This window comes from Mytilus galloprovincialis, chromosome 6 (genome assembly GCF_965363235.1).
Source record: "Mytilus galloprovincialis chromosome 6, xbMytGall1.hap1.1, whole genome shotgun sequence".
In the NCBI taxonomy this organism is placed as follows: Eukaryota; Metazoa; Mollusca; class Bivalvia; order Mytilida; family Mytilidae; genus Mytilus; species Mytilus galloprovincialis.
The window spans coordinates 21,928,047-21,944,679 of NC_134843.1; the positions used below are offsets into that span (position 1 = coordinate 21,928,047).

At 33.7% G+C, this 16,633-nt stretch overlaps 1 long non-coding RNA gene across 1 annotated transcript in view; it reads left to right on the top strand.

Moving 5' to 3' along the window:
- Positions 1-1,664: 1,664 nt before the first annotated feature.
- The window catches only part of LOC143078041 (uncharacterized), a 62,653-nt gene continuing 47,684 nt past the window's right edge, over positions 1,665-16,633 (top strand). Inside the window, exon 1 of the long non-coding RNA XR_012979015.1 lies at positions 1,665-1,956. This is a non-coding gene — a long non-coding RNA (uncharacterized LOC143078041). The remainder of the gene's footprint in view (positions 1,957-16,633) is intronic.

The window sequence follows — 16,633 nt, forward strand, 5'->3', positions numbered from 1 at the left end:
ATTGTTTATCCATATATCCTCCCGACACGTACAAACCAAAGAGAATAAATTATGTAGTGTCACCGTTGAATGATATATTGTTTTAGCAATTAACAGATAAATGCCATTACGTCAGCATGTATTAAGATATTATTCTCAATCTCCAAAGATGATTTTCTGCACATACACTTCCTAGAAGTTCCAAGCTTCCAGGGACTTGTATGCCCTCGTTGCTTCTTTATCAAACATTTCGTTTTGGATATTTGCCAGGTAAATTTCAAGTTACCTTGTTAGCCTTTTTTCTAGACAATAGGTCTCGAAATTTTCACAATATTTGTTTTACTTTATTAAATATAAACATGAACCAAAAAACAAATAAAACACTGAACGATTTCTCAGGTAATCGGGAAAGCGGCAGGTGTCGTATATTGATTTGTACCAAATCAGGGCAAATGACTTAATTTGCCCCCAGTTCCACCAAATCTCGCATATTCTCGTATGAATTTTAATTAAACGCTTGACCAACTCAGAATTCTAGGTCGCGCGAACAAGCTTTCCCTGAACTAGTATCCCGAAAATTATAACAGAGAGGTAAAAACTGTTTATGGCAAAATCATCAAGAATACAAGATCTACAGAGAAGCCATACTTACCGAAACCATAGGATAGCTCATTAAGGAATTATAACCCTTGATGACGATTTTAGGCTAATTCAGCAATACAAGATCAACAAAAAAGATATTTGGGCATGCATTATATTCAAATTTATATTCTAGTTTAGAATGTTGGATAGTGGCTATTGTTGAAGATGCACAATAAGATGATGGTGAGCGACACAGGCTCTAAAGGGCCTTTAGTTTTTATTAAGCATTTAGTTGGGTGTACTGTTTTTTTGTAAAGTTCGTTTTGCTCAAAATTTATCGCTCTGCTTTGTACACTGTTACATAATTGTTCCCGTCCTTTACCTTGAAGCCATTGTATTTTATCTTACCTCCTATACATTTCCAGGAATATGATTGGTTAAACGCGTCCGCGTGCAAACCGTGTAATTTTGATATTAGGTTAGTAGGGAGGCGGGGCTTATCTCATACACGGTTAGTAGTGGAGTTACGTCCCTTTATATTTCTTATTAGGTAAGAAGGGGCGGGGCTTGTTTCATACACGGTTAGTAATGGTGTTATGTCCCTTTGTAAAAAACAAAACGGTACTGAGAAAAAAATCTTAAAAGTTCCAACAGACGAAGAAATTGATGATTAAGATTGAAACAAATTCATAAAACACATTTACAAGTCGTTATTGTTGGCATCTGTTTTTGTAGGATCAATGGAAGTATTTTCTTAGCGCTAACAGTATTGAAGACTTGCTCGTTTTGAGAATCACTAGTCTTAATTTCACACGTTAAGATAGTCGGTAAGATAAATTCGTTACATAGTGTGCTAGTGACGTAATACGGTATATATGGGGTCAGTAAATTCCATATGGGGATTCGAGCTCGCTCTCACCCCATATGGAATTTACTGACCCCATATATACCGTATTAGGTCACTAGCACACTATGTAACTAATAGTCTCCTTTATTGGACCAGTTTTTTAAATTCATCTGCCTGTCGTATTTTCTTTATTTATTTATTAATTTGAGACCAAACTAATATGCTTATATCTTATCTTACAGACTGTCAAGTACTTTCAACATGTGTATTGCCGATTTACAACCAGGAGTGTGATCTAAATTGTACAACTGCAGATCAATCTAAACCAATATCATTTTATAAACTACCAGATGCTATAAATCCAATTGCCCAGTGTCTTGGCATAAATTGCATGGTAATTAACGCTAGTTTAACTGCCATGTATTCAATACAATCTACTGATTCCACCACGACAACTTTTCGCATCAAAAATCTTTCATGGGATGAGAAAGGGAAATGGCGTTGTGAATATAATAGTACACAAGATACAACAGATCTAGGCTTTGCAAGTATGTTTACATTTGAATACCTAATATATGTTTTAAGAATAATTAGTTTTATTACTGGTACTATCTTTAATGTAAATTATAGTTATAAGTGTCCCGAGATAGATTTTTTTATACTTTGCTTAAATGAAGATTTCGGTCTATGCTCTTTTCAAAAATATAATAAAAAGGATGGGTCACCTTTTTATTTTGCAAGCTATGAGTCATTGAAAACTGTCTAAATTTGCTTAGAATGATAATGAAAAAACACATTTTTGTGCATAAAAAAAAATCTATGAGATAGAACTTTAAAATAAATTGTGAGAAGATATTAGGTTTTATAATAGAAAAAATGGTGTCACCTATTAAACGCCACAACTGTCTTATGTGGAACTCTGGTATTACTTTATGTTGTTTTGATTAATATTAGACACAGTGTAGATACTATTCTGTACGCTATCCGGAAGTCGCGATTTTCGAAGCGATGATTTCCAACTGGCTAACAGGACGGTTTTGCCTACGGTAACTTTTCTTATCATTTGTTTACTCCTATAGCTACAAAGTGCTTTGAACATCTTCAAGGTATATATAGCATCATAAATATGAGAAACTGTAACAAAAACATGCATTAGAATATAAAATATACGTGTGCATCACATCAACTTGGTAGAAAAAGGTGAAATCGATGGACAATTTTGCTCTCGTAGTACAAAGCAAATAATCTTTTATTGCAAATATTTGCATCAGTTTACAGTTTTAAAAATATATACTGTTTCAATATTCTTTTCGTATTTAAGTAGAATATTCGTATTTCCCATAAAAAATATGTTTTCCTTGAGGATCCCAAAATAAATTACTGTACGATCAGTCTAGAACTGACTGTATTCTAGAAGCGATTTCAGATTTTTTGACTGTATGACCAGTCGCTGGGGACAGGTTATTATGCGGTATGGGCTTTGCTCATTGTTGAAGGCCGTACGGTGACCTATAGTTGTTAATGTCTGTGTCATTTTGGTCTTTTGTGGATAGTTGTCTCATTGACAATCATACCACATCTTCTTTTTTATATAACTCTACATCTTAAACAAAGTGAAGGAACTGTGATCAATTATAGGCTACAGTACGGCCTCGAATGTGCGTAAATACATGCATTTTTATATAACAACTAAATTTGTGTGTTTGTACAATTTTAAGTATAAAGGAGGACATTTATGAAACTTATATACTAGTATACATCAAACCTTCCTCTTATTTTAGCAACATTTAAACATCCTTATACTTAATGTAGTAAGTCGAGTACACCCTATCAAGCTAAAACATGTTTCATAAGTTTTCAGGATATGAATGTATTGAAATATATTTGTGTTATTTAGAAAAATGCCACCTTCTAATGTATCGTAAATAACTTTGAAATCACCACTAGAATACAGTGACATAAAGACTGATCATACAGTTTTAAAATAAACAAGCGAGACTGATCGTACAGAGAGAAATTCAAACAAGTGTAATTTTCTTATTTCTGGCTTCAAAGATCTGGTTGAAACTTTTACCACCACTTGAAATATACTTCTTTGAGTTAATTAAGTCTGGTTTTTACGTTAATTTGTACACTAAGAGGGTAAAAAGATTGTTTTTAAGTTCGCCGACTGATTTTTCTTGGTGATGCACTTGAAAATCTCTTGATTAAGGCAAAGACACGAATATTGAATGTGCGGAATTTAATTCTAAACCATTTGAGAATATCGATGTCGGCTGAATTAATCATTAAGCAATATACAGATGATCAACTTACCGTTTAATTCAGTATACCCATCAAATTTAAAATGTGATCCAAAAAGTTCTCGCTTCGAATATCGCGACTTCCGGATAGCGTACAGAATAGTATCTACACTGTGTTAGAGAATTTTACGTTTCAAACGAAACTTACCTACGTAAAAGCAAGTGACTTGGGCTTTACAATTATACGGACTTATAAGACTTAAATAAAATTGTGGTTGTCTCCCTTCGCCGGTTTCAGCATGTCAAATTTCAGTCGGATAATATTGTTTTAATTCTAAAATAACATTCATGTACGAGGCAAGGACCGTTCGATATTGGGGAGAGGGCTGTGAATTTAAAAAGAAGATATTTTTGCCTATTAAATAATTTTCAAAACAAAATTTCCGAATCAATATCGCTCCCCCCTCCCCCGAAAAATTAAATGATCGATTTACAAAATCAAATGACAGAATAAAAAAATGGCTGCAACATGTTGTTTGGAATATAGAAAAAATCATGCAGGCAAGCAATGACAAAATAGGCTCAATCAAAATTTCTCCAAAAAAGTTAGAAATAAAACAAATGTATCCATGTACCCCCTCCCCTAAAAATAAAAGGGTTGCTTCCTTATCAAAAACATGGACATGTATTTAAGGTAGCACTACAGTCAAAATTTTCTGACTCCAATCAACAGTCTTTAAAGATTAATTTCTACAAAACTACTCAATGGATTTTTAAAATCTTTAACTCATTTTAAAGCTGAAATATAACTCTTTCTTAATCTATAAATAAATATATTTTTGGTTTGATTAATTTCAAAATATAGCTCATTAATTGCCCCAAAAGTGGTCTTCCAACTTGGATGAAAATGGCACATTCATGTCAAATGGTAGTAAAAATGTGTTTTCATCCCTTTAATCAACCATATACAATCAACAAAACCGTGTCTTAGATTTTTGATATATGCCTCCAGTGATTTAACTGCTGGGTTCCAAACCTCATTTCACCTTTCATCTTTGAAGATCTATAAATTCATTTAGAAACAAATTATCCAAAAACTGGGACACGGTATTGTAGAAAATACACCCTTTAATCATATATATCAAAGTCAGGCCAAAGGGGGTAATCATTAAGTTTCTATTTTCATTTTTTCCTTACAATTCTCATGAAAAATTGTTCTGAGAAATGACCTAAAAACTGAATTTCCCCCCTTAGAACCCCTATAAAGACAATATAAATACAAAAATTCCACTGGGAACACCCCAGGAGTGTTCTGATACCATTACTATATCAATAGAACCACACATTTTGTGTCTTTGATGCTCTAATGCTGTAAATTTTGCATTATATGTGAACTGTCCAACACTAACTTGGCATTTGGCGGGAGTTTGACGTCACAGATCCAGGGCCGTAACTAGCCTCTTTTAATAGTGAGGCAAATTTTTGGGTGAGTGGTCTCAAAAGCTCTGAGAAAAATAACGCAAAATCGTGCATTCTGAGCGTTTCCCAGACTCTTTTTTGCATTGAAACGGCTTAATTAATTTTTAGATATTTTTTTCGACAATCAGGTCCCAAAGCAAAAACAAAGATTCGTTGTAATTTAAGACTTTTAGGTATCAGAGACAACATTAAAAGACCGATATGAAGGATAGAGCAAAAATCGTTATTCTCATAATTATCAATACCGTATCTGTCTGTCTGTTCTTGTCTTGTATTGTGATTAGACTTTGGTGATTTTTTTATGACTAGATTTAAATATAGTGACATTGCAGTATTATACGTTAAGTGCTAGTACTGCTTTAGTCCAAAATAGGGACCATCTTCACCTTGTTTTACGATCTTTTACGGTATTAATGATTCTTCAAAAGTATTGTTGAAGACCATCCGGCAACTATCAAGATGAAGAACAGGAACTCAAACTTTGACCATTGATCATTTGTCACTATTTTTTCTATGCATTGCCTTTGTGTGCGATTATATCCCAATACTCCTTTATTATCTGTTAAAGGGTCTCAACATGACTTAATGCAAGTTTAACCTTTCAACTTGATGTAAAAGGTCATATATGGCAATACCTTGTTTTTTTTCCTTTAAAATATTTGATACTGGGAAATATGTGTCCTTACTATAATTCAAACCATGTCAGCTATCTAGTTTTATTTACAATAAAACAAACTGTTTTGTATTCTTTGATATCAATTTCAATTATCCATGCAGAAAGGATAATTTTGTTTGTGTCCACTGAGTAGCATCGTATGTTCTTAAAATATATTTCTCGCACAATTCTGGACATCGGTTGACATGCAGCATTGCAAAACCACGTTTACAAATGAATATCAACGCTCAGACTATAGTCATAAAGTAGGACAATAAATGAACAAAAGACAAACCCGGAACACAGAAGTACAAACAATAAACTGAGATAAACCATCAACTTCGAAAACTAAAAGGAAAATAGAAACATGGATAACGAAAAAAATCCAGGGGATACACCAGAGAGTGAAGAGAAATTGTTTCTTGCAAGAAACTTTCCGTGAAATAATTTAATATAAAAACAACCTTTTGTTTCATTTGCCTCATTTGCCTCAATGTAGTTCCGGCCGTGCAAATTTGACCAATATCTGTGATGTAGTAATTTTAAAATATAGACAAAGCTCCGCCTCTTTCCAGACAGTCTAAGATAATATAGGAGAATAACATGATTGACCAGCTGCATATAATCAATGTTTAACATCATTATTCTCTATATATAAAGAATAACTTTCATTTGAATTTAAAAAAAGAAATAAACTGTCTGAAATAAGCTAGAACATTAAAAGTGTGCATCAAAAAACATGTTCATAAAAAGATCAAGAGATTAGAGTTAGACCACACTCTTCTTGAAAATCCACTTTCCCACATGTTTTTTTTAATTTAATGGAACTGAAAATTAGTTAAAATGCATAAAACTGTATTTAAATGAATAAGACCAAAGAGAAGACATTTATACAGACAGTCAGAGGCTTTCAAAAATACTTTCCCACTCTTTTCCATAGTACCATATTAATTTTATTTCATTTTTTGTAGATTTTTTCTTTTTCTTTGTTCACTTCCATGTTATATAAATTATTTTTGTTGCAAAACAATAAGATAAGACTACAATATTTATCTTGTGGTCAGGGATCAACAGATGATTGACATATTAGCCCCTCCCAAATGCCTATAATTATATTTAGATTAATTACCATGTGCTTTTATTTACATAAGTTCATTATCAATTTACTCCCTGTTGTGATATGATAATGACTTTGGGATTTTTACAAACTGTGCAGAATAATTCTTACTTCAAAATTATGTGATAAAAAAAATATCTTCAAAAAATCATCGTTAGACTGTAGACTAGTGCTACCTTAACTGAACGAAAGTAAAATGTGTACAAAGGTAAGAAAATAGCACATGTACAGAAAAAAGGTTTACCACAAAAGTTTTTTGGTATTCATGGTTTTTGAAAGTCAATATTTTCCATTCTTTTTTATCTGTCTTCCGTCTTCTCGGGACTGAGGGAATTATCGACCTCACTATACCAGGATGCAAAATTTATAGGTCTGCATCGAACTGTGCAGAAAGCAGTTCAACTATCTGACTATACCTCATAAGGTCAGGTCAAGTAAGATAAACGATACTGCAGTTCAATCGGTAAAAAGGAAGCGTAAATCGGTTTAACTTAAGAAGTAAATCGGTTTATATCGGCGTTTTGCATTTGCGCCGATCTGCATTTCATTTGCGCCGATTTTTTCTTTCATTTGCGCCGATTTTTTTTTTCATTTGCGCCGATTTTTTTACAGGTAAATAACAGGTAAATTACAGGTGAAATGATATAATAAAATGTGGTATGAGTGCCAATGAGACAACTCTCCATCCCAGTAATGTTATTTTCATTTTTCATTAAAGACCTCTTCCGTTATCCAGTTGTACATATGTTATGAATTGTCAATCATAACATGTATACAAGTAATAGCTTTTCTAAAAAGCTTGCCGTATTTTAGCTGATTATATTGAGATCAGTGGTTTGTGAGTAGTTTATTTTTATTGAAATATTGCACTTCAAGCAATATGAAAACATGCGCTTTTTTCTACTTATTTGTCTACTAATTTGTCATTTTTGGTGTATTATTGGTCTACCCGTGTCATAATGGAAGGAGATTTTATAAAATTGAGAATGGAAATGGGGAATGATATTATAATAAAATGTATTCTGTGTCTATAATCAACTTGATAAAAATAGCATATAACCTACAAGTACTTTTGAGGATTACTACTTGACAAAATGGACAACAACAGAAGGAAGAGGCGGATCCAGAGGGGGATGTATAAGGCGTACACCCCATTCCCCCCCTTTTTGCTCATTTTTTTTTTTAAATGATTAATCATACTAGACTATGTGAACTTTGCGATTTCCTGTGTACTCTATTTTTTTATATTTATGTGACAATTCTTTACTTATAAAGATATTTTTGGCTGGAATTTACTGATTGTCAAAGTAATGTGATTCGCTATGGTAGAGTTGACCAGTGCTTCGAAAAACGTCACTCAGTTGTTTTGAAATTAAAATTACAGTAACACATTGCTAAGTCTGAGGATGACAATCATGACACCTTCAAAGCGACATAGGATTGAGCAAGAACGTATTGACTTCTATTTAACTATTCCACCGAACAGGAAGTAATACTCTATAGACTATAACACTCTCATGAAAAAATTCTGAGGCAATATTATTTACCTGTACGAGAACATGTTTAACCCCAAATGCCATTGTCATGATTGATTGAATATATAAAAGTGCTGCTTTGCGTTGAAGACTAAACTCCAACCTTTAATAATTTACTTTTATAAATTGTGACTTGGATAGACAGTTGTCTTTGGTACTTACATACATGTATTTGAGATCCAGTTGTATCTATCTACAAGATTGAGCACACATTTTTTTTGTAATAAATTTAAAACATAATTATTTCTATAATATCTGATAATATGTATCAGTTATTTGTGATTTTTCATTTGATGTGTACTCTCTGATAATCTGATAATGTCAGTTTCAGCATGATCAGTTGATTGGTTGTGATAAAAAAATGGGGCAGTTTGCAATTGTCATGTGCAGGTACACCACATGTGGATCTTCTTTCCCCTCTCATTTATAAAATTGTGCATGATATCTATCACAGAAATGCCCCAGAATTTTGGTAAATGAAACACTTGTCATATTAAATTAAAGTCAGGGGTGGAATTAAGAGGGTTTTTCAGGGGCCTGGGCCATCCCTTTTGTAGGAAAAATTTGTTTTTTTTATAGGGAATCACTGAAGCATGACTGGAGTTGGCCCCTTCTTAGGCAGTCAGTGGGCTCTCGCTAATGAAAATTTCTGGATCCACCACTAAAAGTTTGAGTATAGTTAGATAAGAATTTATGACATATTATGTTGAAATTTGCACAGATAATGAATGAAAAATAGAGTAAATTAAAAAATAGGCACTATTATTAAAAGCTTTCCTTGCTTATTCACAAGGACGTATAATATCCTCCATGCTATTCCAATCTTAGTTTCTATTCATACATACATGTAGTCTGGTGCTGTTCCAAGTAGTTTTCTTTTTTCTGTTTCTTGAGAAGTATTTCTTTTACCTGTTCAGTCACTGTAAAGTGTTACAATTCCTATTTAAACGCAACACATAAATAGTGACCAAAAAGGTACAGCTATCACATGAGAGAAGCTAGAAAAAAGTAAAATGTATACATTTTAAACATTTTTGTAGGACCATGAAAATGGGGTATATAGATAGATATGCATAAAGAGACCATAGAACAAATAAGCAAACAAATTCAAAGGAGATATACAAGTACATGTAACATGAATTATTATTATTAAAAAAAAGCCATGGCCAGAGACCCCAAACTTGACAGCATTTGGTGTTGAACAGGTAAAATGTTTGCATTGACAATAAATATAGCCTTTGTTTCACCCAGGTCGCCTTTCCCTAAATCAGCTATATTAAAGGTAACCACATATTTCTGGGCCGGGTTGAAAAATAAATGAAAATGACTTTGAAAAAAGCTTATAGAAAGACACCAAATTTGGGAGACATCTATTAAAATGTTTGTAATAATAAGAAAGTTGACAAGAAATAAGCTTTTTCAGATAATATACAGACTATTGCAGTCAGCCTCCTGAAATGTTTGCTTATACACTTTGCTTTCCTATAATGATTTAAAATCAGTGTGATAGTTTTCATGAAGAACACTGAGTGTACAGGTATTATGACGAGATAAATGTTGTGTTACATGTATCTACCCAAATAAGTAAAATATGAAAATTCTAGCCTCCAAAACCTGTGATTGATCTCCTGATTTATATCTCATCACTCTATGCAGATGCTGTGTGAAAAAAAAATTGACTAAACAGTATGCTTCTATCCATTGAGTTGATTTGTTATTAATTATTTTGCTTTGAATACACCTTATTGCTACAATATGAATATGTCCACCATTACAAACTGTACATGTACATCACAAATATTCCATGTAAAATTTTGATGTTTTAATACAAAATATATGATGCCACAATGGAAAAGTAATTGTTATACATGTATGACGTTAATGGTTTTAGAACGGACAGATTCTTAGGTCAGGTGGGACAATAAGGGGGAAGGGGGCGACTTCTCCAGTCATGCTTTAGTGATTCCCTAGATAATCAACCAAATAGTAATGTTTGTTACGAAAAAATATACTAAGTGTAAGACCGGATGATGTGAATAAATTGAAATCAGACATATCAAATGAAATTTTCAGTGCTTTAGATATATCAATGGGCAATCTGATGAGTTAAGACTTTTTTGACTGATTTTTATAGTTCGTTCTTATGTTGTACTGTTATACATGTACCACTGTCCAAGGTTTGGGGGAGGATCAGAATCCCGCTAACATGTTTACCACGCCACATTATTTATGTATGTGTCTGTCCCAAGTCAGGAGCCTATAACTCAGTGGTTGTTGTTTGTTTATGTGTTACATATTTGTTTTCATTCATTTTTTTATATAAATAAGGCTGTTGGTTTTCTGGTTTGAATTGTTTTACATGTCATATCAGGGCCTTTATAGCTGACTATGTTGTATAGATTTTGATCATCATTGACCTATAGTTGTTCATGTCTGTGTCATTTTGGTCTCTTGTAGACAGTTGTCTCATGGGCAATCATACCACATCTTCTTTTTTTATAATGACTGCTGATCACCACTGATCATACTGGGACTATTATGGTCCAACAACCAGTGGCGGATCCAGAAATTTTCATGAGTGCAGGCCCACCAAATTTCCCAAAAAAGGATTGCATGCCCCCTGGCCCCCTTCTCAATCAGTCTCCTGACAGCTACAAAGAATAAATTATCAGGTACGAGTACATCAAAGATCATTTAACTATCTACCCCACATGCAAACATGTATTTGGGAGTTCACTGTATTGCAAGTTTTTTTTTGGGGGGTTCGAAGGATCGTATAAATGATTGCATTGGGGGTCATTGTCAAAATATAGAGCTGTGCATTGTAAAAACATAAATTATATAATTTGCAACAGCTGACACTATAGTATCATATAGTGCACTGAAACCCTTGCAAATAACAATACAGTGGTGCTTGGTGTAGGCTTCTTTGCACATAAGAAACCATATTGCTCACCTTGTAATTTTTGTATTCTTCTATAATATAATAAGTATCGTCGGGTTTGTTTATTTACATCAGAAATCAATGAAGCGATGAATGCTGGAAACGAAATTACATCTTCGGTAAATTCCGTGATTCTAATATTTTCTAATCAATATGTCCAAGCAATGAAAAATAAATGGTTATTATTTTTATACATAGAGCATACGTTTTATATATTTACTATTTTTTTAAAATCTAAGCTTACGAAGAAATCTAACACAAAAGTATCTCAATGCTCGTCGATCTCAATCATTTAACCGTTTTAATACGCAGTTTAAAGTGTAAATTATACGCATTACTGTTCTATTTTTAGAGAATAGCAATAATACATAAATGTACAGTTTCTTAACAAAATAGCAACATAATTACACGATTAAATCACCACATTGTCACATGATTATATAATCTGCACCAAATTGACAGTTTGTCGTGAGTTATCATCATAACTAATCACTATAGCAAATGAACACTTTATCATCATATATACATATAACCTAGTATCATGATTTCAATCCGACCCCACTTACGGACGCGTTGAACATATAATGCATGCCACTCATTAATAGCCAATCAGACGTTAAAAAGACTTCATTTCCCCAAAAATCATTCCGGAAACAGCCGCGAAGCAGTATTTATAACCAATGAAATAACAGAAATATCGTTAACAGATTTACCCGAACCTGACGTTTAGCCTCTGACTAATCAGACCGTATGACCATGGTCATACGGTAATTACTGTTGTCTCCTGCTTAAAATGAAGAAATAAAAAACTAAGATAAAAGCACTTTGTATGAGTGCCAATGAGACAACTCTCCATCCCAGTAATGTTATTTTCATTTTTCATTAAAGACCTCTTCCGTTATCCAGTTGTACATATGTTATGAATTGTCAATCGTAACATGTATATTACTGTTGTCTCCTGCTTAAAATGAAGAAATAAAAACCTAAGATAAAAGCACTTTGTTTATACTAAAATGACGAAGTGAAATATATGTACAGCATTCAAATCCATAAAAACGGAATACATTCAAATCATAAATCTGTTCTTGCCTAGTATGTATAGGCAACCCACCTAATATATTCCTTTCTTGTGATTTCGTCTCTTCTGTATTTGGCGTAATTGTCGATAACGAAGGCCATCTTTTCTTTGTCTGTAATTCGTACTGATGGGGCATTTCTATAGTTCGCATTTTCTCACAAGGAAGCTTTTAAACCAAGAGTTCCAAATGGTGAAGTTGAAATCATCCCGTCGTTAATTTTATGGGCGCCATCACGAATTCGTTGACCGTTATGGAATGTGTACTTGTACGTTGTCTAAAAATGTATGACATTTGTCATCAGAAGGAGCAATGTCAAACGTGAAGCAGTCATTGAATTCATTTAGGGAAAGGAATGATAACCTGAAACATTGGGATAGCCATTTACCAATTGCAATGTTACTTGGTTTGTCTTTATACTCTGTGCTCAGTCAATGTAAAAGTATGAACTCACCTGTAACTTACCTGTAAATCCAATTAGGAAAAAATATAAAATCGGCGCAAATGAAAAAATGAAATCGGCGCAAATGAAAGAATGAAAATTTTCAAAATCGGCGCAAATGTCATACGCCCGTTTATATTTTACAGTTCATAAGTCGACAGACACTAGAAAGGTTGACAGGTTGACACTACAAAGGTCCACAATGTTGACAGGTGTTATGGTTGACAGGTCGACATGTTTAAAATTCGATAAATGCATAAGTCGACAGGTTGACAAGTGTAAAGGTTAACAGTTTGGCAGGTTGACATGTTGAAAAATCGATAAATACATAGGTCGACAGGTTGACAAGTGTAAAGGTTAAACGTCGTGTGAGGTTGAGTTATGTGTTCGACTTGCAAAGAGAAGGAGTGGGTTTATAAATGATACAGTTGCAGAATAAAGTCACGTAAGATTTGTTTAAATTTCGTTTTAAAAAAGATAAAGTTGTCAATATTCAAAAACCTTTTTTGTTCTTTTTTCAAATAACAATCCTTGTGGTTAATTAAGTAAGGACGGGTCCTTTTCATTTTGTTTTAACAAGTCGTGTAGGTGAGTGAGACTTAAACAGGCTCAACTGATATACATTACGGCAAGGACTGTGATCTGAAAATTGGACTGTATAAACAGAAAAATCTAACCTTTTCAGTTCGATTTGGTCGTTTCAGTCTGATCATTAACAATTAGTGGCAAGTTTTACGTCGTCACTACGAAATCATTTATGTGCATCAAGTTTAATTAAGCATAAACAATTTAAATAACTTAAACCTTTGTCTCATGATTATAGGACTTTAAACACAATAATTGTTAGATAAATCGAGAAAAGATATATACTGAACAAAATAATGATATGATATTATCTATAAAAAAACATTATGACTAGAAAAGAAATGAACTTAAAAACTAAAAATGTCAAAGGTCAGGGTCATGGAATTCTGTGTATCAATTTCCGTTGAACAGAAGAAAGTCATTTATCGTTGATCATACTCGGTAGTTTGCCTGCAGACCATACCAGCTTACCATGTACTACGGATAAAAAGTTACAAAAGGTTAACTCAGTGGCTGTGCCAGGGGTGCGGGTCTGTGATTGGATATTTGTTTTTCTTCGGAAAATTCGAAAGATTACGTGAATATTACAGAAAAAGAGACAACAACTGTTTTTTTTTTCCTTTTTATTCTGGAACCCCTCTTTTTTAAATTTCTGGATCCGCCCCTGTTACTATCTATACCGCTATAGAACCACGATTTTGCTATATATCCAAGTTTCTTGCAGTCTGGATGATCATGAAACAGATTTATGAAAAATAAGATGTGGTATGATTGCCAATGAGAACCAGAGAACAAAATGACACAGAAACTAACAACTATAGGTCACTGTACAGCCTTCAAAAATTAACAAAGCCCATACCGCATAGTCAGCTTTAAAAAGCCTCGAAATGACAATGTAAAACAACCCAAACACGTAAACTTACGGCCTTATCTATATAAAAAATGAACGAAAAACAAATATGAAACACATAAACAAACGACAACCACTGAATTACAGGCTTCTGGCTAAGGACAGGCACCGTACATACATACATAATGTGGCGGGGTTAATAAAAAGTTAGCGGGATCCCAACCCTCCCCTAACCTGGGACAGTGGTATAACAGTACAACGTAAGAACGAACTATAAAAACCACTCGAAGAAGTATAAACTCATCAGATGGACAAACATACAAGTGGACTTGGCCGGGTACTTTTACATTCCAACAACAAAAAGATACTAGAAATATATATGAGAGTACTGACGGCTAGTTCAAGGCCACTAACAACTAATAAAATAATCATACATATAAGACTAGTCTGATAGCTACCCAAATTAAAACAACAGAAATTTTAAACAAATCAAATATGCTGCTTTATGCAGCTTTGCTTGTCACTTATGCATAATTTAGTTCCAATATTTAAGGCAATGCAACAGGGAAAAAAATTATAAAGATTACTATTTCCGAAAACCTTACTCGGCATGGTTCACCTGTTATGGTAATGTAGTGGTTTGATTGACAGCTTAGCTTGTACAGCAATGCCATGTGACAGTCAATTTCTAAAGTTTATGCGCTGATCGCGATAAAAGGGTCCAAAAATCTTAGAATCAAGTCATGTTTCGTTGACATAAATGTTTGAGATATTATAACGAATTCTGCGTCATTTGATACCGACATGTCAGCTTGGAATTTTTTGTCGAAACGCCGAACTCTTCTTTTCAAGAGACAGCATTATTTTGTTTCCAGAGTAATATATAAAAAAGAAGATGTGGTATGATTGCCAATGAGGCAACTATCCACAAAAGACCAAAATGACACAGACATTAACAACTATAGGTCACCGTACGGCCTTCAACAATGAGCAAAGCCCATACCGCATAATAACCTGTCCCCAGCGATGCTTCGAGGGGTAATAGTAACACAATGCTACATTCAATCCCTTCGTTCGTCGGTCTGTCCGTTCGTAACACTCCTGTTGACACTGTTGAATCTACATCCTTCAAAGAATTCTAAATATGAAACATGGCAAATGAATAACACAGCGATATGTTTGGTTTTTTTTTCACTTTCCATAATGAACTTTCCAAGGAAAATAAAATTGAGAATGGAAATGGAAAATGTGTCAAAGAGAAAACAACCCGACCATAGAGCAAACAACAGCCGAATGCCACCAATGAGTCTTCAATGCAGCGAGAAATTCCCCCACATGGAGGTGTCCTTCAGCTGGCAAAGTTTTCAAATTGCTTTTCTTGATAGGTAATGGCATACGACACAGATCATTCATTTAAAAGAAAAGAAAAGCTGAGTTATCAATAAGACAAAAAAAGTAAAGCCCTTACTCATGTTAAAGGCAATAAAATAAAACAAACTCCCAGAACGATCTCATAGAAATACATTAAACATAATTATTCGACGTTCAAATTCTCTCCGCAAATTATCACTATTCTAGCCAGAAAATTTCAAAGTATATATATGTGTCCATTGCGAACAAAATTTGGATTTTTCGTATAAGACAAGTGTATACTCTCGCTCGTGGAATACGCTATATAAAATAAATTTGAACTAAACGGAGAAAGGGAGACTTAATTTTACAACGACCAAGTTAAGGTGTATTGCGTACGTTAAAATATACGGTTTTTGATTAATTCAGAAGAAAAGTGGTCAACGGGAGATGACAATGAACATGTCTTTGAAATGTTCAGATCTGTTACGTTTAGTACGTCAAAAACTTAAAATTCTCCAATATAACTCAATATGGAATAGTCATAACTTAATGATATTTCAATATTAAAATTGAGAATGGAAATGGGGAATATGCCAAAGAGACAACAACCCGACCATAGAAAAAAACAACAGCAATAGGTCACCAACAGGTCTTCAATGTAGCGAGAAATTCCCGTACCCGGAGGCGTCCTTCAGCTGACCCCTAAACAAATATATGCTAGTTCAGTGATAATGAACGCCATACTAATTTCCAAATTGTACACAAGAAACTAAAATTAAAAATAATACAAGACTAACAAAGGCCAGAGGCTCCTGACTTGGGACAGGCGCAAAAATGCGGCGGGGTTAAACATGTTTGTGAGATCTCAACCCTCCCCCTATACCTCTAGCCAATGTAGAAAAGTAAACGCATAACAAAACGCACATTAAAATTCAGTTCAAGAGAA